Source organism: Capra hircus, chromosome 9 (assembly GCF_001704415.2).
Source record: "Capra hircus breed San Clemente chromosome 9, ASM170441v1, whole genome shotgun sequence".
Lineage (NCBI taxonomy): Eukaryota > Metazoa > Chordata > Mammalia > Artiodactyla > Bovidae > Capra > Capra hircus.
In genome coordinates this window covers 80227508-80254146 of record NC_030816.1, presented here as the reverse complement: position 1 = coordinate 80254146, position 26639 = coordinate 80227508, and the positions used below count along the sequence as shown (strand labels likewise).

Genomic DNA, 26639 nt, shown 5'->3' with positions numbered 1-26639 from the left:
CTGGAGAAAGAGCTGGTAGATCACAGTTTATAATTACTGGAAATCCCAGCTAAGAAGGATACAAATACTATGTGATGATCTGCATGGAAAGAAGAAATATTCTTGTTTTTTTTTTTTTGAATCCTCTTTTTCTCTCTGTCTTGATGTTTCTCTATTCTCTGCATCCTCATATTACTGGGATTGGCAGGTCAATGCTAGTGAGTTCTAGATGCAAAAAGAGTTCCCTGTCTTCTCCCTTACTTCCTGGTTCACTTTGACCTTGACCTGGAAGATACCCTTCCACCAGGCAGGAATCTTCAGCAAAAGTGTTGTGCTTGGCAATAGCAGCAGTTTGGTCACATGGCTATTTGGTATGAATTGCTTTTTAAAAAATATACAGAGGATAATTTATTTATATTTCCTTATTTAAAAAGTGAGGGGTGAAATAAAGGAGGTCTTCATATATAGACACTGAAAAACAAACCAACAAATTTTAACCACCTTACAGCCAACAGCCAACAGCTGCCTGTTGAATGTCATATGCGTGGATAGCAGAAGCGGTCAGTGACAACACAGCAGAAGGCAGTTCAGGTCACAAATCCAGAACAGGAAATATATTTTCATCTTGTTATTTATGACCCAGCCTTAAAGGAAAACAGATGGTAGTACTTTCAGAGCTGTTTTGCTCTTGTTTCAAATGGCTAATTCAAATCAAACATGGGATTCTATTCTTAGTCAAGGCAGCTGCTGCATTGTCTGAACTGGGCTGTTTTTCCCAACCACCCCCCCACCCCCACCCCGCCCGAACAGAGTAGCCAGACAAGACCATAGTGAAGTTCCCATCACCCAGCAACCCTAAGAGAACTGCAGCTGCCCGCAGCAGAACTGCATCTCCTGGGATGTCACCACTTCCAATAAACTGGCTGCATTTTGAGTATAATCCACAACTTCCACACCCTGTGCTCGTGCAGTTCACCCTGTCAGAAGCATAACTTGCCCTTTGAAGGCAGTGATTTGTTCCAATTTTAGAGCCGAGTGGCCTCTCAGGGACTCCTTTAGGGTGGGGAAGATTGCAGAGATGGGAATAGAAGTCAAAGAGGGCCAGAAGAGGAAATGGAAGATGAGATGTTCCCACAAGTTGAAGGAAGAGGCAAACACTGTGGAAGTGGCTTCACCCTGGGTGGCCATATTGCCCTGTTGATTTCCTTTAGCCAAAGGCTCTTTTATAAGACTCAGTGGCATAAATCACAGCAGGATCCTCTATGATCCACCTCCCAGAATTCTGGAAATAAAAGCAAAAATAAACAAATGGGATCTAATTAAAATTAAAACCTTCTGTACAACAAAGGAAAATATAAGCAAGGTGAAAAGACAGCCTTCTGAATGGGAGAAAATAATAGCAAATGAAACAACTGACAAACAACTAATCTCAAAAATATACAAGCAACTTCTGCAGCTCAATTCCAGAAAAATAAACGACCCAATCAAAAAATGGGCCAAAGAACTAAATAGACATTTCTCCAAAGAAGACATACGGATGGCTAACAAACACATGAAAAGATGCTCAACATCACTCATTATTAGAGAAATGCAAATCAAAACCACAATGAGGTACCACTTCACACCAGTCAGAATGGCTGCGATCCAAAAATCTGCAAGCAATAAATGCTGGAGAGGGTGTGGAGAAAAGGGAACCCTCCTACACTGTTGGTGGGAATGCAAACTAGTACAGCCACTATGGAGAACAGTGTGGAGATTCCTTAAAAAATTGCAAATAGAACTACCTTATGACCCAGCAATCCCACTTCTGGGCATACACACCGAGGAAACCAGAACTGAAAGAGACACATGTACCCCAATGTTCATCGCAGCACTGTTTATAATAGCCAGGACATGGAAACAACCTAGATGTCCATCAGCAGATGAATGGATAAGAAAGCTGTGGTACATATACACAATGGAGTATTACTCAGCCATTAAAAAGAATTCATTTGAATCAGTTCTGATGAGATGGATGAAACTGGAGCCAATTATACAGAGTGAAGTAAGCCAGAAAGAAAAACACCAATACAGTATACTAACACATATATATGGAATTTAGGAAGATGGCAAGGACGACCCTGTATGCAAGACAGGAAAAAAGACACAGGTGTGTATACCGGACTTTTGGACTCAGAGGGAGAGGGAGAGGGTGGGATGATTTGGGAGCATGGCATTCTAACATGTATACTGTCATGTAAGAATTGAATCGCCAGTCCATGTCTGACGTAGGGTGCAGCTTGCTTGGGGCAGGTGCATGGGGATGACCCAGAGAGATGTTGTGGGGAGGGAGGTGGGAGGGGGGTTCATGTTTGGGAACGCATGTAAGAATTAAAGATTTTAAAATTTAAAAAAAAATAAAAAATTGAAAAAAAAAAAAAAGACTCAGTGGCAAGCAGTTGAAAAGTAAATGCTTGAATTAACCACTCTTTTCAAAAATGAATTTTTGAAAACAAAGTAATATATGTACATCATTGAAAAAATAAAGCACCTTCCAGTCTTTGGTTTTCTTTCTTCTCTCTCTGAGAGAGTTCCTTAGCTCCAGCCTCCCACAGAAACCTCCTCCCTGCCATCCCATAGCCCGGAAGCAATCAGTTCAGATACTTCTGGCTGTTAACTTCGGGCATTTACATCTGTATTTCTAAGAAGTACACTTACATTGTTGGTTTTTAAAATTTTAGACACTATTTCTTAATGTTCTCTGGTGATATTTGAGGATTTACCTCCCTAGAATTCCTTTCCCAACTTACCCATTCTCCAAATTGAGCTATAGTACATTTTTTGGTTAATTACCTGACAGTTTGTATATTATTACAAGTAAGTAAATATTTTTCATTGTCAAAATATATGTCACAGTATTATTAGACTTCCTTTCTTGTACAAAATTTTGCTTTTTTGTGCAGTTAATTATTGCTCAGTTTTTACATTTTCTTTTTTTATGTTCTTTATAAAGTTTTCTCCTTTGATATAAAAACTTATCCAATGTATAACTATAATATTTTTCAAATAATCCAGTATGTCCAATAATCTTTTAGCATCCTTCTACTCCCTTATTCCCCCTTTCTTCTGGAAACCTTCCTTCTCACTCTTTCTTCTTGCTCTGATCTAGGCTAGGTCTTTTGCACAAGGCTTAATCTAGGACTTTTTGTTATTTTTACTCTGTGTTGGCTCCTTTCCCCAGAATTCCATGTCCTATGATAGCATCTTAAACACAGATGGATGGGGAGTAAAACTTCTGATTCCTTGCATTCCTGAATCTATTGTTATTTTACCCTGACATTATACATATAATAGTTTGACATGGCAGTGATAATAAGAAACTAAGATTAATGAACTTGAAGTCATACCAATAGAAACCTAAAACTATAAAACTTCTATAAGAAAACATAGGAGGAAATCTTTATGATCTTGGGGTTAGACAAAGATTGCTGAGATACATCACTAAAAGCATGATCCATTAAAACACTGCATTTTACCAAAATAAAAAACTTTGACTCCTTCATAAGAGAAGGAAAATAAAAGTCACAGACTGGAAGAAAATATTTGCAAACCACATATCTGATAAAGAACTTGTAAGTGGAATATATTGTTAGCTTAATTAAACAAGAAAGCCATTAAGCTGAGTTGGTCTCGATGCCTTAGCAGCCTACATAAGCAAACCAAAACCTAAGCCTATAAATGCCTCAAGGTTAAGAAATCAACACCTAAGAACTACCAGTTACAAACAACCAACTAACCTTTTTCCAAATGAGGCAAAGGCTTAACCATTGTCTCATCAAGTAATTTCATGGCTTTGCTTCTGCTCTTTCTCTATAAGTCTATACCCTTGCTCTTATTGATGGAATATTCCTAAGCACTTCGCATTTGGCATCACCTGATTTAAATAGGTTTTTGCTTAAGTAAACCCTTAAAATGTTTAGTATGCTTTAGTTCATCTTTTCATTGTTCTGGTGCCGTAAGTGGAGAGCCCTGATGGCCTCCAGCAGCAACAAGCATAGAGCAGGCATAAGAAAGTCCCTGCGCCCTTTGTGCCCAGTGTTCTCTTCCTGCTCTTGAAAATCACAGTAAGTCCTTTCCAGATATTTGTGCTACTGAACACAGGTTTGTGCCTGATGTGCAGTGAGACCAAAGAAACCAAATGTTAGAATTTGGAGCAGGGAAAGGTTTATTGCAGAGCCGTGAAAGGAGAATGGGTAGCTTTTGCTCCAAACTTCTTAACTCCCCAGTGAGTTTGGAGAAGTTTTTAAAAAAATCATTTATTTATTTATTTTTGAAGGATAAGTGCTTTATAATATTGTGTTGGTTTCTGCTGTATATCAACATGAATCAGCCATGAATCAATAGGTATACATACGTCTCTTTCCTCTTGAACCTCCCTCCCACCTCCTATTCCATCCCACTCTGCCTCTAGATTGTTACAGAGCCCCAGTTTGAGTTCCCTGAGTCATACAGCAAATTCCCACTGGCTCTCTATTTTTACATATGGTAGTGTATATATTTCCACTCTACTCTCTCCATCTGTCTCACTCTTTCTTCCCCGCACCCCACCCCATGTCCATAAGTCTGTTCTCTATGTCTGCATCTCCATTATTGCACTGCAAATAGGTTCATCAGTACCATCTTTCTAGATTCCATGTATATGCCTTAATATATGATATTTGTTTTTCTCTTTCTGACTTACTTCATTTTGTATAATAGGATCTAGGTTCATCCACCTCATTAGCACTGACTCAAATTCATTGCTTTTCATGGCCAAATAATATTCCATTGTATATATGTACCACAGTTTCTTTATCCATACTTCTATCAGTGGACATCTAGGTTGCTTCCATTTCCTAGAGTTGCAATGAACATTGAGGTACATGTGTCTTTTTCAATTATGGTTTTCTCAGGATATAGGCTCAGTGGTGGGATTGTTGGGTCATATGTTAGTTTTATTTCTAGTTTTTTAAAGGAATCTCCATATTGTCTTCCATAGTGGCTGTATCAATTTACATTCCCACCAACAGTGCAAGAGGGTTCCCTTTTCTGGGGGGGAGAAGTTTTTACAGGCAAAATTTGGGGTGAGGGCTATAAGGTGTGTGACTTTCTTCTCATTGGTTGGAGGTGAGCTAACAGGGTTGTGCTCCAAGAATCTTGCATTCAGCCTGAAGTCACCATCCTTGACCTGGATGGGGGCCTTCGTTCCAACAGAAGAACTCAAAGATATAGTTGTATATATTCCTTGAAGAGAAACCAGGACCCTGTCTCAAGGCTGCAATTTTATTTCTTGGCTGCTCTTCCCTTGTTCCTGCATTCACTCCATTCCTTGATGAGCAGCCTTTTGAATCTGCCCTTTGGAGCTCAGGGAAGAAGGCTGAAATCTTTTCCCTGAAAATAAGAAATGGAGGACACAGAAAGGGTTTGTGCCTAGGAGGGTCCCACAGAGTCATTGGTTTCACTGAGCCCCACAGATTTTGAGCTCTCAGACTTTATATGCACACTTCTTATTCTGAACAGCATCCAAGATTGAGCTGCATCTAACTTAAAATGTACTTGGTCCAGTGTTAGGCCTCAGGTAATCAAAACTTTGTTTCAAGGGGGGCAAAAAAAAAGAGAGAGAGAATATGGGTTCCTATGAGTACAAAGTCTCTGAGACTCCTCCACCTGGGACTCTGGCTAACTATCTGTATAAAAATTATGGCTCCACTTGTGTTTGAACAAGTAGATTAAACTTACTGAAGATAATCTTAATTACAGTAGCCACAGTAGGAAACTTTTAATCTAGATAAGCTTATCAATTTACTTGATGCCCTAGAGAAACAGGGATCTTAGCCAAGAATTCAATGTAAAGGGTAAAGAGAAAAATGTTTTTTTCTCCTCTATAGTTTCTGGTGACCAAGATGGGACCTGCTGAGACATCCCACTTGGTCTGGAGCTTGCAGATGGAATCCGAGGAAAACTGGCAGAAGCTGGTGAAGGGTAAGAGCTTTTATGAAAGTCGGCTGTTTCAAATCTCTGTCTATAGGGCCTGGTTGAGAGAGGAAGGTAAAATTTCATGGTGTCCTTTTCTTTTCAAATTCAGACTCCTGACACTTGTTTTTGGAGTATCTTTTGGTTATAGGTTCTTTCCCTCCCAAGGAGGGCTATTTTTTCTTCTTTGTATTGTTTGGTGTCCTTAGAACTTGGCTTTCTGCCATTTGTGGTTAGTACCCTATGAACTGTTGCCCATCTCATGGGAAATGGCTAAATCATGCCTCCTTTTGGTTCTCTTTAGCAGTGGTTCTGGATCTTGGGGAGGCTGCATCTTTTGCACCCTCTTAGGTAATGCCTCTTGTATCCATGGATAAGCCTTACTTGGTTTGGTTTTGGGTCACTTAATAAGTATATACCTTTTTTTTTAAAAAAAAGGAAAAAAGTTCAATACTGCCAGGAATATTTACTGTTTGTCCCAAGTAAAACCTGGTAAACACATATTTGAAAGCTTTTTTAAACATGAATTCTATGGGCAGAAGTTGGGCAAACTGGAAACTGATATTCAAAGTTTGATAGAAAAAATTTAAAGGCCTTTCCCCCTAACTTAGAAAGAAATTACATGCCCACAAGGGGAAAACAAAACAAAACCACTGAAGAAGAATTTACTTTTGAAGCCATTGTGAAACAATTTACTGAAGCATTCCAAAGACACATAACTCTAAATCTAGAACACAGAAATCTTTTGATTTCCATCTTAGATGGAATTCTTTACATTATATATAAGCAAATTGAAGATAATATTGTTCCTTGGGTGGGACAATTCCTTGATATCATCCAGGTTGCAACTCAATTCTCTGAGGAATTAAAAACAACTGTACTTGCTTTCCCACTCCAGTACTCTTGCCTGGAAAATCCCATGGACGGAGGAGCCTGGTGGGCTGCAGTCCATGGGGTCGCGAAGAGTCCGACACAACTGAGCGACTTCACTTTCACGCATTGGAGAAGGAAATGGCAACCCACTCCAGTGTTCTTGCTTGGAGAATCCCAGGGATGGGGGAGCCTGGTGGGTTGCCATCTCTGGGGTCGCACAGAGTGGGACGCGACAGAAGCGGCTCAGCAGCAGTAGCAGCAGCAGTACTTGCCTTACAAATGGACTAACTCTATAGAAGAACAGAATTGAAGCTCTAGGAGCAATTCAAAGCTCACCTATCCTTTTTACCAATCCCCAAACATCCCCTATTCATCTCAAAGGTGTGCCGATATTGTAAAAAAGGTCTTGACTTAGGAAACTAAAGTCCTTTTGGAGGAACTTACACCCTTTCTCTGTGCCTTTGAGGTGTAAATGTTCTACCAGGTCTTCTCTAAGAACCAAGAGCCATCTCTTTGAAATGCAAACTTCTGTGGGGGTAATTCTTATCAGAAGGAAAAAGGAAGCTATCTGGAAACTAGGTGAATAAAATTGTTAAAAGTCTTCTCCACAAATATTAGTAGAAAGCTTAAGCCTTTTGAGCAGGAAACTTCAAATTATTTTCATCTTCCTGAAACATAATTCAGATCCAACTGTTCTTCTATGAACTAGTGAGTTTTGCGTTATTGTACTTGTCTCATGACTAAAATTTTAAAATGAAATCTGTAGGATCTCTGTTTGAGTCTGTCTATATGTTTATGTATGTCTATATACGTATGTTATAGATGTGTGATTTTTCTGCCTATGGATAGTGTTTCCAAAATTTGTAAAAGAGCTCTATTTAATTGACTTAAGGAAAAATAAACATGTATATAAATTAGTTATTCCCTCTGAATTATAGAAAATAACTCAAATGACTTTCAAGTTCTCATGATTTGGAATAATCTTTAGCAAATAAAAACTGGTTTAGGTGTTGCTTTAATTAAAATAGGCATGTCTTCAGAGTTATCAAGATTAAATATAATGCAGACATGAAACTTTTGTTCTACTTGGATTTCCCAAAAGTCAGATAAGCTCATGTTATGTGTTATAAAGTTTGTCAGCAAGAAAAATTACTTATGATGATGGTGGTTTACTGTCTCATGAAATTTTTATGAGTAACCCAAATGTAATTGTTAAGAATAAGAATTTAAATAAGAGTAAATAAAATAAACATTCATTTAAAAACTTTACAATAATAATTATGTTTTATGGTATCTTTACATAAAAATAGTTTCCAAAATCTTTTTGGTAACTTGAAACATTAAAGTTATATTAAGTTAAATAAAGCATATTCATTGGATGTCTAGATTGTTTCCAAAAAAAATAAAATACTGAAGCATTAATTACTGAACAAAAGTTAATCTACTTTTGGTATTTTGTTAGAGGAATTTAAGATATTTTTGTTTCTGACAGCCAAGAATTATAATCAATACATGTAATTAAAACTTCTAGAAATAAAAAGGATAAAAGGAAGTAACTGTGTATGAAAAATACATAAGAAAAGTAGAACACATTTTTGGGATAAGCCAAGGTATAAACGGCATGTTGTTGTTAAGGTAAGAAATCGTTTTGCCCAAAGTAGGATGACTGGTTGTTCCAGATTAAGAAGGAGGAAAAAATATAGGACAATAGTCTGAATGAATATAAAAAGGTTATAGAAGATTTATGGAAAAGGAGTCTTGGAAAAGAAATTTTATGAATGGTCAAGATGGCAAAGATTGGGTTAGATTTTAAGTATTTTAAGAATGAGTCTTAATATAAAAATATCCTGGTACAAAATTAGAATTTGGTTGTCTCTATGTTAAAAGAATAGTTTATTTGGACTATTGGCCTGCTCTTGACAGTGATTCTGAAAGGGTTTTTCTTTACCCTTTGAGTAGTCTGCTTGAAGAGCATAGATTTTGAATGTCTTACCAAAATAACTTTTCTAGGCTTCATACCGTCTTTATCAAGACTTGGATTACTTGGGAGAACTGAGTTTTCTCAATATTAAGAGAAAAAAAAATTTTTAACAACCATGTAACCTTCTGTATTTGCCTTTAAGACCTTCTACTGTCACTTTTGGAGAGGGCGATGGCACCCACTCCAGTCCTCTTGCCTTGAAAATCCTGTGGATGGAGGAGCCTGGTGGGCTGCAGTCCATGGGGTCGCTAAGAGTCGGGCACGACTGAGTGACTTCACTTTCACTTTTCACTTTGATGCATTGGAGAAGGAAATGGCAACCCACTCCAGTGTTCTTGCCTGGAGAATCCCAGGGACGGGGGAGTCTGGTGGGCTGCCATCTATGGGGTTGCACAGAGTCGGATACGACTGAAGCAACGTAGCAGTAGCAGCAGCAGCAGCACTGTCATTTTGGTTAAATAAATAATTGAGTCTTATTTCATAGTTACCTGTGGTTTTACATAATCAAATATAAAAGCCTTTTGACAACTTCCCTAAATCATATTCTAAATGGAATGTTTTTGACAATAAACTAACTTTGAGAATTCCTGGGGGGTCCCTGAGGAATCTCAAAGGATTTGTGTCTTACCTTGTGCAAGACAGATATTGAACTGATTAGGTTTATTTGGTATGTTAATAATTTACCAAAGAGGCATTATCAAATAAGAAGTGATGATAAACCTCAGGTTATATGTGTACAGATATATGTTACTAATATAGATACTCCAGAAATTGTAGTTCATAGAAATTGGTCAATACTCTCATTGGTCAATTGTTATTTTAAACTGTTGTATGCTATAGAAATAACTATAGTTTTATATCAAACTCTCATCATATGTTTAAACATTGCTGTTTTTTTCAAAGTTTTTTTAGACAGTTATTGTTTTATTTTCATGCTTTTGTAGAAGACTTTGTTTTCAGAGAGATTTACTGAAAGGACTCTGCTAAATATCCTAGAATACAGATTTCTGATAACTTTATGATCATATCGCTGAACTGGGTAATAATTTCTAGAACCTTATAGGAAAAACTAGATTCAAGCACAAGAATTAATAACCATGGATTGAACAGATAAGGATGATTGTAAGTTTTCATGAGTTTTTGTTAGAAAGATTGCTGTTTCTTTAATGTTTTGGCTTTCTAAGTTTAAGGAAATCTTTTCCTCTTTTCTCTTAATCTATCTATGAATTATAATAGTTTGGCATATATACTTTTGTTAACAGAATTGAAACATTTATTTTTTTTCCCCAACCTGATCCCTCCTCTATATTTTTTAAAATTTATTTATTTATTTTAATTGGAGGCTAATTGCTTTACAATATTGTAGTGGTTTTTGCCATACACTGACATGAATCAGCCATGGGTGTACATGCGTCCCCCATCCTGAACCCCCTTCCCACCTCCCTCCCCATCCCATCCCTCAGGGCAGTCCCAGTGCACTGGCTTTGAATGCCCTATTCATGTGTCAAACTTGGACTGGTGATCCGTTTCACATATGGTAATATACATATTTCAATGCTATTCTCTCAAATCACCCCACCCTTGCCTTGTCCCACAGAGTCCAAAAGTCTTCTTTATATCTGTGTCTCTTTAGCTGTCTCGCATATAGGGTCATCATTACCATCTTTCTAAATCCATATATATGTGTTAATATACTGTATTGATGTTTTTCTTTCTGACTTACTTCACTCTGTATAATAGGCTCCAGTTTCATTCACCTCATTAGTACTGATTCAAATGTGTTCTTTTTAATCGCTGAGTAATATTCCATTGTGTATATCTACAAGACCTTTTAGAACTAACACCCCAAAAAGATGTCCTTTTCATTATAGAGGACTGGAAAGCAAAAGTAGGAAGTCAAGAAACACCTTGAGTAACAGGCAAATTTGGCCTTGGAATGCAGAATGAAGCAGGGCAAAGACTAATAGAGTTTTGCAAAGAAAATGCACTGGTCATAGCAAACACCCTCTTCCAACAACACAAGAGAAGACTCTACACATGGACATCACCAGATGGTCAATACCAAAATCAGATTGATTATATTCTTTGCAGCCAAAGATGGAGAGCTCTATACAGTGAACAAAAACAAGACCAGGAGCTGATTGTGGCTCAGACCATGAGCTCCTTATTACCAAATTCAGATTTAAATTGAAGAAAGTAGGGAAAACCACTAGATCATTCAGGTATGACCTAAATCAAATCCCTTATGATTATACAGTGGAAGTGAAAAATAGATTTAAGGGCCTAGATCTGATAGATAGAGTGCCTGATGAACTATGGAATGAGGTTCGTGACATTGTACAGGAGACAGGGATCAAGACCATCCCCAAGGAAAAGAAATACAAAAAAGCAAAATGGCTGTCTGGGGAGGCCTTACAAATGGCTGTGAAAAGAAGAGAACCACAAAGCAAAGGAAAAGAGGAAAGATACAAGCATCTGAATGCAGAGTTCCAAAGAATAGCAAGAAGAGATAAGAAAGCCTTCTTCAGTGATCAGTGCAAAGAAATAGAGGAAAAGAACAGAATGGGAAAGACTAGAGATCTCTTCAAGAACATTAGACATACTATTAGGAAACATTTCATGCAAAGATGGGCTCGATAAAGGACAGAAATGATACGGACCTAACAGAAGCAGAAGAAATTAAGAAGAGGTGGCAAGAATACACAGAAGATCTTCACGACCCGAATAATCATGATGGTGTGATCACTCATCTAGAGCCAGACATCCTGGAATGTGAAGTCCAGTGGGCCTTAGAAAGCATCACTAGGAACAAAGCTAGTGGAGGTGACGGCATTCCAGTTGAGCTATTTGAAATCCTGAAAGATGATGCTGTCAAAGTGCTGCACTCAATGTGCCAGCAAATTTGGAAAACTCAGCAGTGGCCACAGGACTGGAAAAGGTCAGTTTTCATTCCAATCCCAAAGAAAGACAATGCTAAAGAATGCTCAAACTACCACACAATTGCACTCATCTCACATGCTAGTAAAGTAATGCTCAAAATTCTCTAAGCCAGGCATCAGCAATATGTGAACCGTGAACTCCCTGATGTTCAAGCTGGTTTTAGAAAAGGCAGAGGAACCAGAGATCAAATTGCCAACATCTGCTGGATCATCAAAAAAGCAAGAGAGTTCCAGAAAAACATCTATTTCTGCTTTGTTGATTATGCCAAAGCCTTTGACTGTGTGGATCACAATAAACTGTGGAAAATTCTGAAAGAGATGGGAATAGCAGACCACCTGACCTGCCTCTTGAGAAATCTGTATGCAGGTCAGGATGCAACAGTTAGAACTGAACATGGAACAACAGACTGGTTCCAAATAGGAAAAGGAGTACATCAAGGCTGTATACTTTCACCCTGCTTATTTAACTTCTATGCAGAGTACATCATGAGAAACGCTGGACTGGAAGAAACACAAGCTGGAATCAAGATTGCCGGGAGAAATCTCAACAACCTCAGATATGCAGATGACACCACCATTACGGCAGAAAATGAAGAGGAACTCAAAAGCCTCTTGATGAAAGTGAAAGAGGAGAGTGAAAAAGTTGGCTTAAAGCTCAACATTCAGAAAATGAAGGTCATGGCATCTGGTCCCATCGCTTCATGGCAAATAAATGGGGAAACAATGGAGACAGTGTCAGACTTTATTTTTTGGGGCTCCAAAATCAATGCAGATGGTGACTGCAGCCATGAAATTAAAGGACGCTTACTCCTTGGAAGAAAACTTATGACCAACCCAAATAGCATATTCAAAAGCAGAGACATTACTTTGCTGACTAAGGTCCGTCTAGTCGAGGCTATTTTTCCTGTGGTCATGTATGGATGTGAGAGTTGGACTGTGAAGAAGGATGAGCACCAAAGAATTGATGCTTTTGAACTGTGGTGTTGGAGAAGACTCTTGAGAGTCCCTTGTACTGCAAGGAGATCCAACCAGTCCATTCTGAAGGAGATCAGCCCTGGGATTTCTTTGGAAGGAATGATGCTCAAGCTGAAGCTCCAGTACTTTGGCCACCTCATGCGAAGAGTTGACTCATTGGAAAAGACTTTGATGCTGGGAGGAATTGAGGGCAGGAGGAGAAGGGGACGACAGAGGATGAGATGGCTGGATGTCATCACTGACTTGATGGATGTGAGTCTGAGTGAACTCCGGGTGTTGGTGATGGACAGGGAGGCCTGGTGTGCTGCGATTTATGGGGTCGCAAAGAGTCAGACATGACTGAGTGACTGAACTGAACTGAACTGAATATTCCATTGTGTCTATGTACCACAGCTTTCTTTTCCATTTGCCTTCCAATGGACATCTAGGTTGCTTACATGTCCTGCTATTGTAAATCGTGCTACGGTGAACATTGGGGTACACATGTCTCTTTCAATTCTGGTTTCCTCAGTGTGTATGCCCAGCAGTGGGATTGCTGGGTTGTATGGCTTTGAGTTCCAATTTTTTAAGGAATCTCCACACTGTTCTCCATAGTGGCTATACTAGTTTGCATTCCCACCAACAGTGTAAGAGGGTTCCCTTTTCTTCACACCCTCTCCAGTATTTACTGTTTGTAGATTTTGCCATTCTGATCAGCGTGAGATGGTACCTTATTGTGGTTTTGATTTGCATATCTCTGATAATGAGTGATGCTGAGCATCTTTTCATGTGTTTGTTAGCCATCTGCATGTCCTCTTTGGAAAAATGTCTGTTTAGTTCTTTGGCCCATTTTTTGATTGGATCGTTTCTTTTTCTGGTATTGAGCTGCATGAGCTGCTTGTATATTTTTGAGATTAATTCTTTGTCAGTTGCTTCATTTGCTATTATTTTCTCCCATTCTGAAGGCTGTCTTTTCACCTTGCTTATAGTTTCCTTCGTTGTGCAAAAGCTTTTAGGTTTAATTAGGCCCCATTTGTTTATTTTTGCTTTTATTTCCTTTACTTTGGGAGGTGGGTCATAGAGGATACTGCTGTGATTTATGTCAGAGAGTGCCTTGCCTATGTTTTCCTCTAGGAGTTTTATAGTTTCTGATCTTATGTTTAATCTTTAATCCATTTTGAGTTTATTTTTGTGTATGGTGTTAGAAAGTGTTCTAGTTTCATTCTTTTACAGTTGGTTGACCAGTTTTCCCAGCACCACTTGTTAAAGAGATTGTCTTTTCTCCACTGTATATTCTTGCCTTCTTTTTCAAAGATAAGGTGTCCATGGGTGCATGGATATATCTCTGGGCTTTCTATTTTGTTTGCTTGATCTATATTTTTGTCTTTGTGCCAGTACCATACTGTCTTGATGACTGTTGCTTTGTAATATAGTCTGAAGTCAGTCAGTTCCATTCTTCTTCCTCAAGATTGCTTTGGCTTTTATAAGTTTTCTGTATTTCTATACAAGTTTTGGAATTATTTGTTCTAGTTCTCTGAAAAATGCCATTGGTAGCTTGATAGGGATCGCATTGAATCTATAGATTGCTTTGGGTAGTATACTCATTTTCACTATATTGATTCTTCCAATCCATGAACATGGTATTTTCTCCATCTATTTGTGTCATCTTTGATTCTTTCATCAGTGTTTTATAGTTTTCTATATATAGGTCTTTTGTTTCTTTAGGTAAATATATTCCTAAGTATTTTATTCTGTTGCAAGCAACAGGATGCTTTCCCAGGGCTTTGCTGAGGTCTAGCAGAGATTCAAAGGTCTTCTGGCTGGTCATTGGTGTTTTAATGACCTCCACAATCTTCATCAAAGGCACTGGGTTGAAGAAGTGGAGCCTGGTGAATTGGTCCTGTCTGATGGTGGAGTTGGCTAGGCTTGTGATCTGCAATGAAGAAGTGTTGCTGGCAAAGACTTGTGTTCCACAGCAAACTTGTCTAGCCTTTTGAAGAGCTCATTCGTCACCTGTAGACTCTCTACAGTGGCCTCTACCAGCAGGTCTGTGCTGTGGACCACGGATGCTGCATCCATGCTGGGCGATATGCTGCTCAGGGTCTTTGCCACAAATTTATCAGCACTCTTGGGGTTTTCTGCAAACTTCTTGGCCACTTTCTGAAGACTTTCCTCAATACCCTTTCTAGATTTTGCCAGGATGTCCTCTGTTTGGTCCACCAGCACTACTGTGTGGTCAGTTGCTGCAGCAACCTGGGCAATTCTGGAGCCCATCAGCCCACCGTTGATGACCATCACATGCTTGATGAGGATTTTATTTGCTGAGGCTGTGGCAGTGGAGGAGGAGGACATGGAACGCATGAATGGCCTGGTTATGAAAGCCATAGTGCAGATGGTGAAGGCAACAACAGGGACAAGACCTGGCGAGAATGATTCCTCTTCTCTTAATCTATCTATGAATTATAGTAGTTTGGCATATATATTTTGTTAACAGAATTGAAACATTTATTTTTTCACCTTCCTGATCCCTCTAGAATTCAAGAAATTATTGAATATTCTTATTTTCAGGTTAATATAGTTATTTGCATAAGTTTAATAGGAACTTGTTTTACTTGTAACAGGACACAATTAGAAACACTGATTACATTACTAAGACTTTGACTGGAATGTCTTCTCTGTAAATGATGTGCATAAAATCACAAATGTACAGATAATTTAAAGGAACTAAGGTTGAATTTCTGGAAACAATAAAGACCCTTGGAAAACTAGTTTACAGAATTCCAAGCCTTACAAAGTGAGGAAGAAAGGTCAATTCCTGGAAGCCCTAAAACTCTCAGGATATTTTGGGGACCTTGAGAAAAGTGGAATTAACCCAAATCTCTCTATCTATATCTCTCTATAGAGATCACAGGCAAAGTCTGATGGTGTTCTGGGCTTGGCTTCTTAGCCTCAAGAGATTTTAAAAGTCCAATTTGAGATTCCTCATGAAAAGTTCCAGCAAAGATGATTTAAACAAAGTCTATAGGGTCAATCACTATTTTTGCTTCACTTATGCAAATAGTCAGGTCAAGTTTAAAACAAATTAGTCTTACTATGAGTATCTGATAAAAAAGATGGTGATTGTACAGAAAAGAAAATTAAGTGTCGGTAGGAAACTATAGCACAGTCTTGTGGATATTAAATTCTGGTCCTATCAATTGTTTTGTCATATACCTGTACACCAAACTAGATCCTGAATTATTCTAATTTCCTTAAATATATGGCTATGACTCTCCAAACTAACGTGTCTGACTTTTCTCCCACCTTTTGATTTGGAATCACTAAGAACAATATTTGCCCTTGAATTTTGTTGGGAAGGGCTGTACCTTGTCCTCCTCACTATTCAGACTGCAGTCAGACTTGAACCTTGTGTCTGCATGGCCCAATTACGAATGGCTTCTCCAGATTCTTGGACTTATATACCAGCTAGAGATCTAATATTGAAATTGACTAGAGATGTTCTTCCTCAGATGCAGATGGCATCTTGAGGTAGATAGCTTTCCAAAGATCTCAGAGCAACATTTTCATCTTCAATATGAAACCTTTATTTCTTTTTGCCTTTTCCCAATGTGTGCTTTCTCTTTGTCAATGCTTGGGCAGAAAATATACCTTAACTCTAAATTATCCTTGAATCTATTGCTAAGGCCACATCTGTACAACAGAAGTCACTAGACTTTCTTGCTAAGGTGGTTTTAGATGATCAGATTGCTTTAGATTACTTACTGGCTGAACAAGGAGGAGTCTGTGCTGTGGCAGATATCACCTGCTGTGCCTGCATCAACACCTCTGGTACTGTAGCAAAATACAAGAAATTAACAAACACACCATTTGGCTAAATCAAGTTCACACTCCTTCAGGTATATTTCCTGATTTATTTGGTAATGAACTGATTTGGTTCATAAGGCCTTCTGGCTAAGAGTAGTAATTCAGTCTGTTGGTTTTATTCTCTTGATAGTCATTATTGTAGTCTCTCTGGTGCATGGTATTCTCTCAAGGGTCTTAAATACCCATTTTCAGCCATCAGCAGTGAATCAGATGATCTCTCTGTGCCTGGACAGACAGAAACAAGATGAACAGCAAAGACAATTTTTCCATGAATCTGACATTATAACCTATGAGTTTCATGATGAGACAAAAACAACCCTGATGGTGAGTGGGAATGTTGCTAATAACAAATTTTTGGTCAATTTCTCATGTATGCAAAGATGTTCAAAATGGGGGAGTTATTAAATAAAGTGAACAAGGAGGCCATTAGATTGAGGTGCTTCTAATACCTTAGCAACCTATGTAAGCAAACCAAAACCTAAGCCTACAAATACCTCAAGGTTAAGAAATAAAAACCTAAGGACTGCCAATCAACAAACCTTTTCAGAATGAAGTAAACACTTAAGCTGTGTGTGCATGCGTGCTTAGTCATTTAGTCGTGTCCAACTCTTTGTGATGCTATGGACTACAGCCTCATCAGGTTCCTCTGTCCATGGGATTCTCCAGGCAAGAATACTGGAGTGGCTTGCCATGCCCTCCTCCAGAGGATCTTTGTGACCCAGGGACTGAACCCGTGTCTCCTGAATTGCAGGTGGATTCTTTGCTGCTGAGCCACAGGGAAACCCAACACTTAAGCGATAGCCAATCAAATGGTTTCCTACCTTTGATTCTGCATCTTCTCTATGAAAGTCTTTCCTCTTATTTCTGCAGAGGGAGCGCTCCTACTTTCAAGTTAAAGTGCTCCCTGATTTGAATTGATTTTTTCTCAAATAAACTCTTAAAAAATTTTAATATGCCTAAGATTTATCTTTTAACTGAACAGTACGAAAACAACCCAATTAAAAAATTGTACAAAGATTTGAACAATTTACCAGAGAAGATATATGGATGATCAATAAGCAAATGAAAAGATATTCAACAGTAGTCATTGGGGAAATGTAAATCAAAGTCACAGATAGATAGTACTTCATACCTATTAGAATGAAAAATTAAATAGACTGACCATATCCAGTATTAGCAAGGAAGTAGAAGAGCTGGAACTCTCATACACTGCTGGTGGAAATGTAAAATGTCCGAATAACTTTGGAAAGCAGTCTGGCAGTTTGTTAAAAAGTTAAAACTTATACCTATTATGTAATGGTCAGTTCAGTTCAGTCGCTCAGTCATGTCTGACTCTTTGTGACCCCATGAATCGCAGCACACCAGGCCTCCCTGTCCATCACCAACACCCGGAGTTCACTCAGACTTGCGTCCATTGAGTCAGTGATGACATCCAGCCATCTCATCCTCTGTCGTCCCCTTCTCCTCCTGCCCCCAATCCCTCCCAGCATCAAAGTCTTTTCCAATGAATCAACTCTTCACATGAGGTGACCAAGTACTGGAGTTTCAGCTTGAGCATCATTCCTTCCAAAGAAATCCCAGGGCTGATCTCCTTCAGAATGGACTGGTTGGATCCTTGCAGTCCAAAGAACTCTCAAGAGTCTTCTCCAACACCACAGTTCAAAAGCATCAATTCTTCGGCGCTCAGCCTTCTTCACGGTCCAACTCTCACATTCATACATGACCACAGGAAAAACCATACCCTTGACTAGATGGACCTTAGTCGGCAAAGTAATGTCTCTGCTTTTGAATATGCTGTCTAGGTTGGTCATAAGTTTTCTTCCAAGGAGTAAGCGTCTTTTAATTTCATGGCTGCAGCCACCATCTGCAGTGATTTTGGAGCCCCCCAAAATAAAGTCTCACACTGTTTCCACAGTTTTTCCATCTATTTCCCATGGAATGATGGGACCATTCCACTAATAGGTATTCATTTGAGAGAAAACAAGGTATATGTCCAATGTTCTTAGCAGATATTTTGTAATAGCCCAACCCTAGAAACAACCCAATTATTTATCAACAACAGATAAACAAATTACGTCACAATTCACACAATATGATACAACTCAGCAATAAAAAGAACAAAATATTAATGTATATAACTATATGCATGAGTTGCAAAATAAGTAAGCTGAGTAAAAGAAACACACCAATATCAGTACATAATGATGAGCACATTTATGTAAAAAACTCTTGACAATGCAAATTAATAACATGGATTATTTGGGATTCTCCCTCAGGATTTACTGTCTTGATATGATGATGTTTTCACAGATATTTACCTATGTCAAATCTTATCAAATTGTACACTTTAAATGTATGTAGTTTTTACATGTCAATTAGAACTCAGTAACATTTTTTGAAAAATTTAAAAAGGGTCGTAGGGAGATATCTAAAATGTGCATTTTAACAGATTACAAAAATGCTTTCAGATCACTGTTGTCTATTCACCATCAGTATCTTTTTAAAAAATTTTTTAGTTTTTTTTCACTTTCTTTTTTTTATTATTTTTTTATTTTTTAAATTTTAAAATCTTTAATTCTTACATGCGTTCCCAAACATGAACACCCCTCCCACCTCCCTCCCCATAACATCTCTCTGGGGCATCCCCGTGCACCAGCCCCAAGCCTGCTGTATCCTGCGTCAGACATAGACTGGCGATTCAATTCTTACATGATAGTATACATGTTAGAATGCCATTCTCCCAAATCATCCCACCCTCTCCCTCTCCCTCTGAGTCCAAAAGTCCATTATACACATCTGTGTCTTTTTCCTGTCTTGCATACAGGGTCGTCCTTGCCATCTTCCTAAATTCCATATGTATGTGTTAGTATACTGTATTGGTGTTTTTCTTTCTGGCTTACTTCACTCTGTATAATCGGCTCCAGTTTCATCCATCTCATCAGAACTGATTCAAATGAATTCTTTTTAACGGCTGAGTAATACTCCATTGTGTATATGTACCACAGCTTTCTTATCCATTCATCTGCTGATGGACATCTAGGTTGTTTCCATGTCCTGGCTATTATAAACAGTGCTGGGATGAACATTGGGGTACATGTGTCTCTTTCAATTCTGGTTTCCTTGGTGTGTATGCCCAGAAGTGGGATTGCTGGGTCATAAGGTAGTTCTATTTGCAATTTTTTAAGGAATCTCCACACTGTTCTCCATAGTGGCTGTACTAGTTTGCATTCCCACCAACAGTGTAGGAGGGTTCCCTTTTCTCCACACCCTCTCCAGCATTTATTGCTTGCAGATTTTTGGATCGCAGCCATTCTGACTGGTGTGAAGTGGTACCTCATTGTGGTTTTGATTTGCATTTCTCTAATAATGAGTGATGTTGAGCATCTTTTCATGTGTTTGTTAGCCATCCGTATGTTTTCTTTGGAGAAATGTCTATTTAGTTCTTTGGCCCATTCTTTGATTGGGTCGTTTATTTTTCTGGAATTGAGCTGCATAAGTTGCTTGTATATTTTTGAGATTAGTTGTTTATCAGTTGTTTCATTTGCTATTATTTTCTCCCATTCAGAAGGCTGTCTTTTCACCTTGCTTATATTTTCCTTTGTTGTGCAGAAGCATTTAATTTTAATTAGATCCCATTTGTTTATTTTTGCTTTTATTTCCAGAATTCTGGGAGGTGGATCATAGAGGATCCTGCTGTGATTTATGTCTGAGAGTGTTTTGCCTATGTTCTCCTCTAGGAGTTTTATATTTCAAGATTTGTATGGAAATACAAAAAACCTCGAATAGCCAAAGCAATCTTGAGAAAGAAGAATGGAACTGGAGGAATCAACTTGCCTGACTTCAGGCTCTACTACAAAGCCACAGTCATCAAGACAGTATGGTACTGGCACAAAGACAGACATATAGATCAATGGAACAAAATAGAAAGCCCAGAGATAAATCCACACACATATGGACACCTTATCTTTGACAAAGGAGGCAAGAATATACAATGGAGTAAAGACAATCTCTTTAACAAGTGGTGCTGGGAAAACTGGTCAACCACTTGTAAAAGAATGAAACTAGATCACTTTCTAACACCGCACACAAAAATAAACTCAAAATGGATTAAAGATCTAAATGTAAGACCATCAGTATCTTTTAAGCTAGGCACTGAGCAAAACTGAGTTCCTGACATTACTGCCTTCCAGTCCAAGTGCGGAGTGAGACAATTGTTTATGTAAAATAATGGACTGGAATGGGTGAATTTAACTCAGATGACCATTATATCTACTACTGTGGGCAGAAATCCCTTAGAAGAAATGGAGTAGCCATCATGGTCAACAAAAGAGTCCGAAATACAGTACTTGGATGCAATCTCAAAAACGACAGAATGATTTCTGTTCATTTCCAAGGCAAACCATTCAATATCACGGTAATCCAAGCCTATGCCCCAACAAGTAATGCTGAAGAAGCTGAAGTTGAATGGTTCTATGAAGACCTACAAGACCTTTTAGAACTAACACCCCCAAAAGATGTCCTTTTCATTATAGAGGACTGGAATGCAAAAGTAGGAAGTCAAGAAACACCTGGAGTAACAGGCAAATTTGGCCTTGGAGTACGGAATGAAGCAGGGCAAAGGCTAATAGAGTTTTGCCAAGAGAAAGCACTGGTCATAGCAAACACCCTCTTACAACAACACAAGAGAAGACTCTACACATGGACATCACCAGATGGTCAACACCGAAATCAGATTGATTATGTTCTTTGCAGCCACAGATGGACAAGCTCTATACAGTCAGCAAAAACAAGACTGGGGGCTGACTGTGGCTTAGATAATGAACTCCTTATTGCCAAATTCAGCCTTAAGTTGAAGAAAGTAGGGAAAGCCACTAGACCATTCAAGTATGACCTAAATCAAATCCCTTATGATTATATAGTGGAAGTGAGAAATAGATTTAAGGGACTAGATCTGTTAGACAGAGTGCCTGATGAACTATGGACAGAGGTTCGTGACATTGTACAGGAGACAGGGATCAAGACCATCCCCAAGGAAAAGAAATGCAAAAAAGCAAAATGGCTGTCTGAGGAGGACTTACAAATAGCTGTGAAAAGAAGAGAAGCAAAAGCAAAGGAGGAAAGGAAAGATATAACTGTCTGAATGTAGATTTCCAAAGAATAGCCAGGAGAGATAAGAAAGCCTTCCTCAGCGATCATTCCAAAGAAATAGAGGAAAACAACAGAATGGGAAAGACTAGAGATCTCTTCAAGAAAATTAGAGATACCAAGGGAACATTTCATGCAAAGATGGGCTCGATAAAGGACAGACATGGTATGGACCTAACAGAAGCAGAACATATTAAGAAGAGATGGCGAGAATACACAGAAGAACTGTACAACAAAGATCTTCATGACCAAGATAATCGCGATGGTGTGATCAATCACCTAGAGCCACACATCCTGGAATGTGAAGTCAAGTGGGCCTTAGAAAGCATCACTATGAACAATGCTAGTGGACTGATGGCATTCCAGTTGAGCTCTTTCAAATCCTGAAAGATGATGCTGTCAAAGTGCTGCACTCAATATGCCAGCAAATTTGGAAAACTCAGCAGTGACCACAGGACTGGAAAAGGTCAGTTTTCATTCCAGTCTCAGAAAGGCAATGCCAAAGAATACTCACACTACCACACAATTGCACTCATCTCACACGCTAGTAAAGTAATATTCAAAATTCTCCAAGCCAGGCTTCAGCAATACATGAACTGTGAACTTCCAGATGTTCAAGCTGGTTTTAGAAAAGTCAGAGGAACCAGAAATCAAATTGCCAACATCTGCTGGATCATCAAAAAAGCAAGAGAGTTCCAGAAAAACATCTATTTCTGCTTTGTTGACTATGCCAAAGCCTTTGACTGTGTGGATCACAATAAACTGTGAAAAATTCTGAAAGAGATGGGCATACCAGACCACGTGACCTGCCTCTTGAGAAACCAATATGCAGGTCAGGAAGCAACAGTCAGAACTGGACATGGAAAAACAGATGGTTCCAAATAGGAAAAGGAGTACAACAAGGCTGTATATTGTCACCCTGCTTATTTAACTTCTATGCAGAGTACATCATGAGAAATGCTGGGCTGGAAGAAGCACAAGCTGGAATCCAGATTGCCAGGAGAAATATCAATAACCTCAGATATGCAGATGACACCACCCTTATGGCAGAAAGTGAAGAGGAACTCAAAAGCCTCTTGATGAAAGTGAAAGAGGAGAGTGAAAAAGTTGGCTTAAAGCTCAACATTCAGAAAACTAAGATCATGGCATCTGGTCCCATCGCTTCATGGGAAATAGATAGGGAAGCAGTGGATACAGTGTCAGACTTCATATTTTTGGGCTCCAAAATCACTGCAGATGGTGATTTCAGCCATGAGATTAAATGATACTTCCTCCTTGGAAGGAAAGTTATGATCAACCTAGACAGGATATTCAAAAGCAGAGACATTACTTTGTCAACAAAAGTCCCTCTAGTCAAGGCTATGGTTTTTCCAGTGATCATGCATGGATATGAGAGTTGGACTGTGAAGAAAGCTGAGCACTGAAGAATTGATGTTTTGAACTGTGGTGTTGGAGAAGACTCTTGAGAGTCCCTTGGACTGCAGGGAGATCCAACCAGTCCATCCTAAAGGAGCTCAATCTTGGAAGGACTGATGTTGAAGCTGAAACTCCAATACTTTGGCCACCTCATGTGAAGAGTTGGCTGATTGGAAAAGAACCTGATCCTGGGGAAGTTTGGGGGCAAGAGGAGAAAGGGACGACAGAGGATGAAATGGTTGGATGGCATCACCGACTTGATGGACATGAATTTGGGTAAACTCCGGGAGTTGTTGATGGACAGAGAGGCCTGGCATGCTACAGTCCATGGGGTCGCAAAAAGTTGTACACGACTGAGCGACTGAAGTGAACTGAACTGAACACTTAGTGAAACCTTTCTGTCTCCTGAACATTAAAAAAAAAACATATTTATATAACCAGTTATGTACTGATGAGAAAACTGAGGCAAAGAGAAGGAAGTGCCCAGTGTCACTTGTCCAGCGTCACTCAGTAAGGGGCAGAACTGAGATGCAAACCCAGGCATTGTGGCTGTGATGTCATGGTCCTCCCTGTTCTGCCTTCAGGATGACAAGGTGAGGGGTGCGAAGTGTGCACAATGCAGGGATGGCAGGTCACAAGACAGTGTCACCTAATGTACGAGGGAGGGGTGAGGAGAGGCCCGCTGGTGGACCTGCGTTGCAGTGGAGAAGGGACCCGTAGGAGCCACACAGGGGAAGGCAGTGCATTTTGGGCAGCAGGTGTGCGAGACTCTATGCCCATATTTACCTATCTGGTTACTTTCTCCATTTTTCTTGCTCTGTGTCTCTTTACTTTTCTTTCTCTAAAATGCATGGGGATGGGGAACTGTATATGCGTAGCTCTTGATAACCACAGGGTGTAGAACTAGATGAAGGGAGTGGGTGCTGGAAGCAACCATGTCATCTTTCCTGGTGGAGCCCTGGAAGGCTTGGCAAGAGTGATTGGAGAGCTATAAACATTGGCTGAAGACTCCACTCTACTTTCAACAGGCAGGGTCTTTCATATATATTTAGAGACTCTTATTAAGTCTTCTGAGAGATTCCTGCAGCTGCTGAAAGCTATGTCCAAATCCAATTTTTTTTGAGAAAATATGTAAATGATTATGATATTGTAATAGTGTCATTCAACGTACCAGTCTGAACTCGTGCTTATTCACATCAAGAGGGGAGATAAACTCAGATTTGCAATTGCAAAAGGCCAAAGCTGATCCTCCCCAACCCCCCAAATCTCTAAGCTAAACACATTACAGAATTAAAATGTTGAATAATTGGTAATTAGCAGTGGTCCTAAAGAGTGCCGGGCACTACTGCAAAGCTGCCATAACCCGCGGATATTACTATAATTGTTTTTCAAGGAAAAACTGGATTAGAGATGAGACACGATGACATGAAGGACGTTCAGTGTTCGGCAAGTTCAGACAGGCAGCTCAGGGGCCCCACTAATCTTTAAGTCCCTGAAAGGTATATTGTTAATACTACATGACAGATAAATTATATTGCGAACCCCAAGAAATGCCTAGGGGGAAATCAAAAAATGCCGTTAGCAGACAGACCTTTTATGATTTTCCCAGGATACTGCTGTGTTTCCAGAAACACAGCTCACAGTCTCACTGAATCACGTACGTCACATTACCAGAAACACTTGCTGACGAATACTTCATTTAAATGGTATTGAGATAAAAGCAGGAAGGCTGTGAACAGTTAAAGGCGGAAGAGTAACATATGTGTTCATTGGTGTATTGTCCCAAATGGGGAGCACCTTTATCATTTTTTTTTTTTTCATTCTGCCTTGTTCTGCCAGGGGACTGGAAAACATATGTCACTTTTCCACCTTCATGGGGCATTTTCTAGTTTGTTTGGATTTATGTCACAAGCTTAATGAGATTTAAATGGAATTTTTGTATGTGAATAATATGGAGCATTAATGCAAAAATTTTAGTTTGCTGGGCTGCTGACAGAATTTGCATAAGGGTTTAAATATGAAAAAAGGATGTTGAAGCCCTTGTAAATCACAAGGCACAACACTGCTGGAGACATTTTGTTGTTATTGTTTGTTGTTTAGTCGCTAAGTCATGATTGACTCTTTGCAACCCCATGGACTGTAGCTCACCAGGCTCCTCTGTCTATGGGATTTCCCAGGCAAGAATACTGGAGTGGGTAGCCATGCCCTTCTCCAGGGGATCTTCCTGTCGCAGGGATCGAACCTGCGTCTTCTGCATTGGCAAGCGGATTCTTTACCATTGAGCCGCCAGGGAAGCCCTACTGGAGAAGCAGAGGGAGCAGATCAAGTTATCTAAGTAACTATGGTCTTAGTAAAAAAGTGACATCTTTAGTTTCATGAGAGTCACCTCTGTTGGAAGAACAGCAAGCCGGTGCTAGCCTGGAAGAGGCACAGTGGTACCTTGGCATCCTTGAGTGAAGTGAAAGTTGCTCAGTTGTATTGTGACATGTCTGGCTCTTCGTGACCCCAAGGACTGTATGCCACCAGGCTCCCCTGTCCATGGGATTCTCTAGGCAGGAATAATGGAGTGGGTTGCCATTTCCTCCTTCAGGGGATTTTCCTGACCCAGGGATCAAACCCGTGTCTCCTGCATTGCAGGCAGATTTTACCATCTGAGCCACCAGGGAAGCATCCTTGAGAGTACTTCCCGATTCCTGCCTTGATCCACACTAAACTTCTATACAAAAACGGATTGTCATGGACTCCTATTCCACACTGTGCTGTGTAGACGGGGTTTGATGGAGAGCTGGGGAAGAGATAGCAAGTAAGCTGTTAAAATCCCTGAGAAAGAATGCAGCTTGCTTTATCTGGGCAAATAACTCAGCATTTCCAATTCAGAGACCCCCTTGCCCTTAGAGGAGCATGGAGATCATTTTGCTGCTCCTTTGCTAGTCTCAAGGGCATTCTAAGGCCTCCTACCACTTTCTGGAACCCTCTGGAGCTTGGGGGATCTCTATTAAGTTGCCTTACTTGTTTTGAGTCATGTTATGGGGGTCCCCACCCTGGCACATCACTCCCATCCCCACTCCTGCCCTCTCAGGAGCAAAAGGAGATGGTTTGATGTACTCTGGAGGACTGGAAGCTTTGCCCTGACGGATGTCACCCTTCCCTGAAGCTGGGTGGGCAGGGAAACAGGCAGAGGAGGTAGGGGACAGCCTTCCAGAATTTCTGCGTTTCTTCCACGGTTTTTCAGTCTGAAGCTGCATCTTAATCCAGTCAGAGCAGGTTGGGCTGCGGGGTGGTGCCCAAGGCGGCTTGCTGGAAGTCTGGGCCCTCCCGGGGCTCTTAGGGAAATGAGATTGTGATTTCCATCTTGATCATGAGCAGACGTCCTGAGGTGGAGCCACATGAAGTCACCATGTCTCTGGGACAGCGAGAGGAGAATTAAAAGGAAGGCGCCAGCCACTGTCACAAGTCACCCTGGAGATGCTCCTCCTGGGCTGCAATGGCGTGACTCT

At 39.7% G+C, this 26639-nt stretch overlaps 1 pseudogene; it reads right to left on the bottom strand.

Moving 5' to 3' along the window:
• LOC102168634 overlaps positions 1-15102 on the bottom strand; it is a 54584-nt pseudogene extending 39482 nt beyond the window's left edge.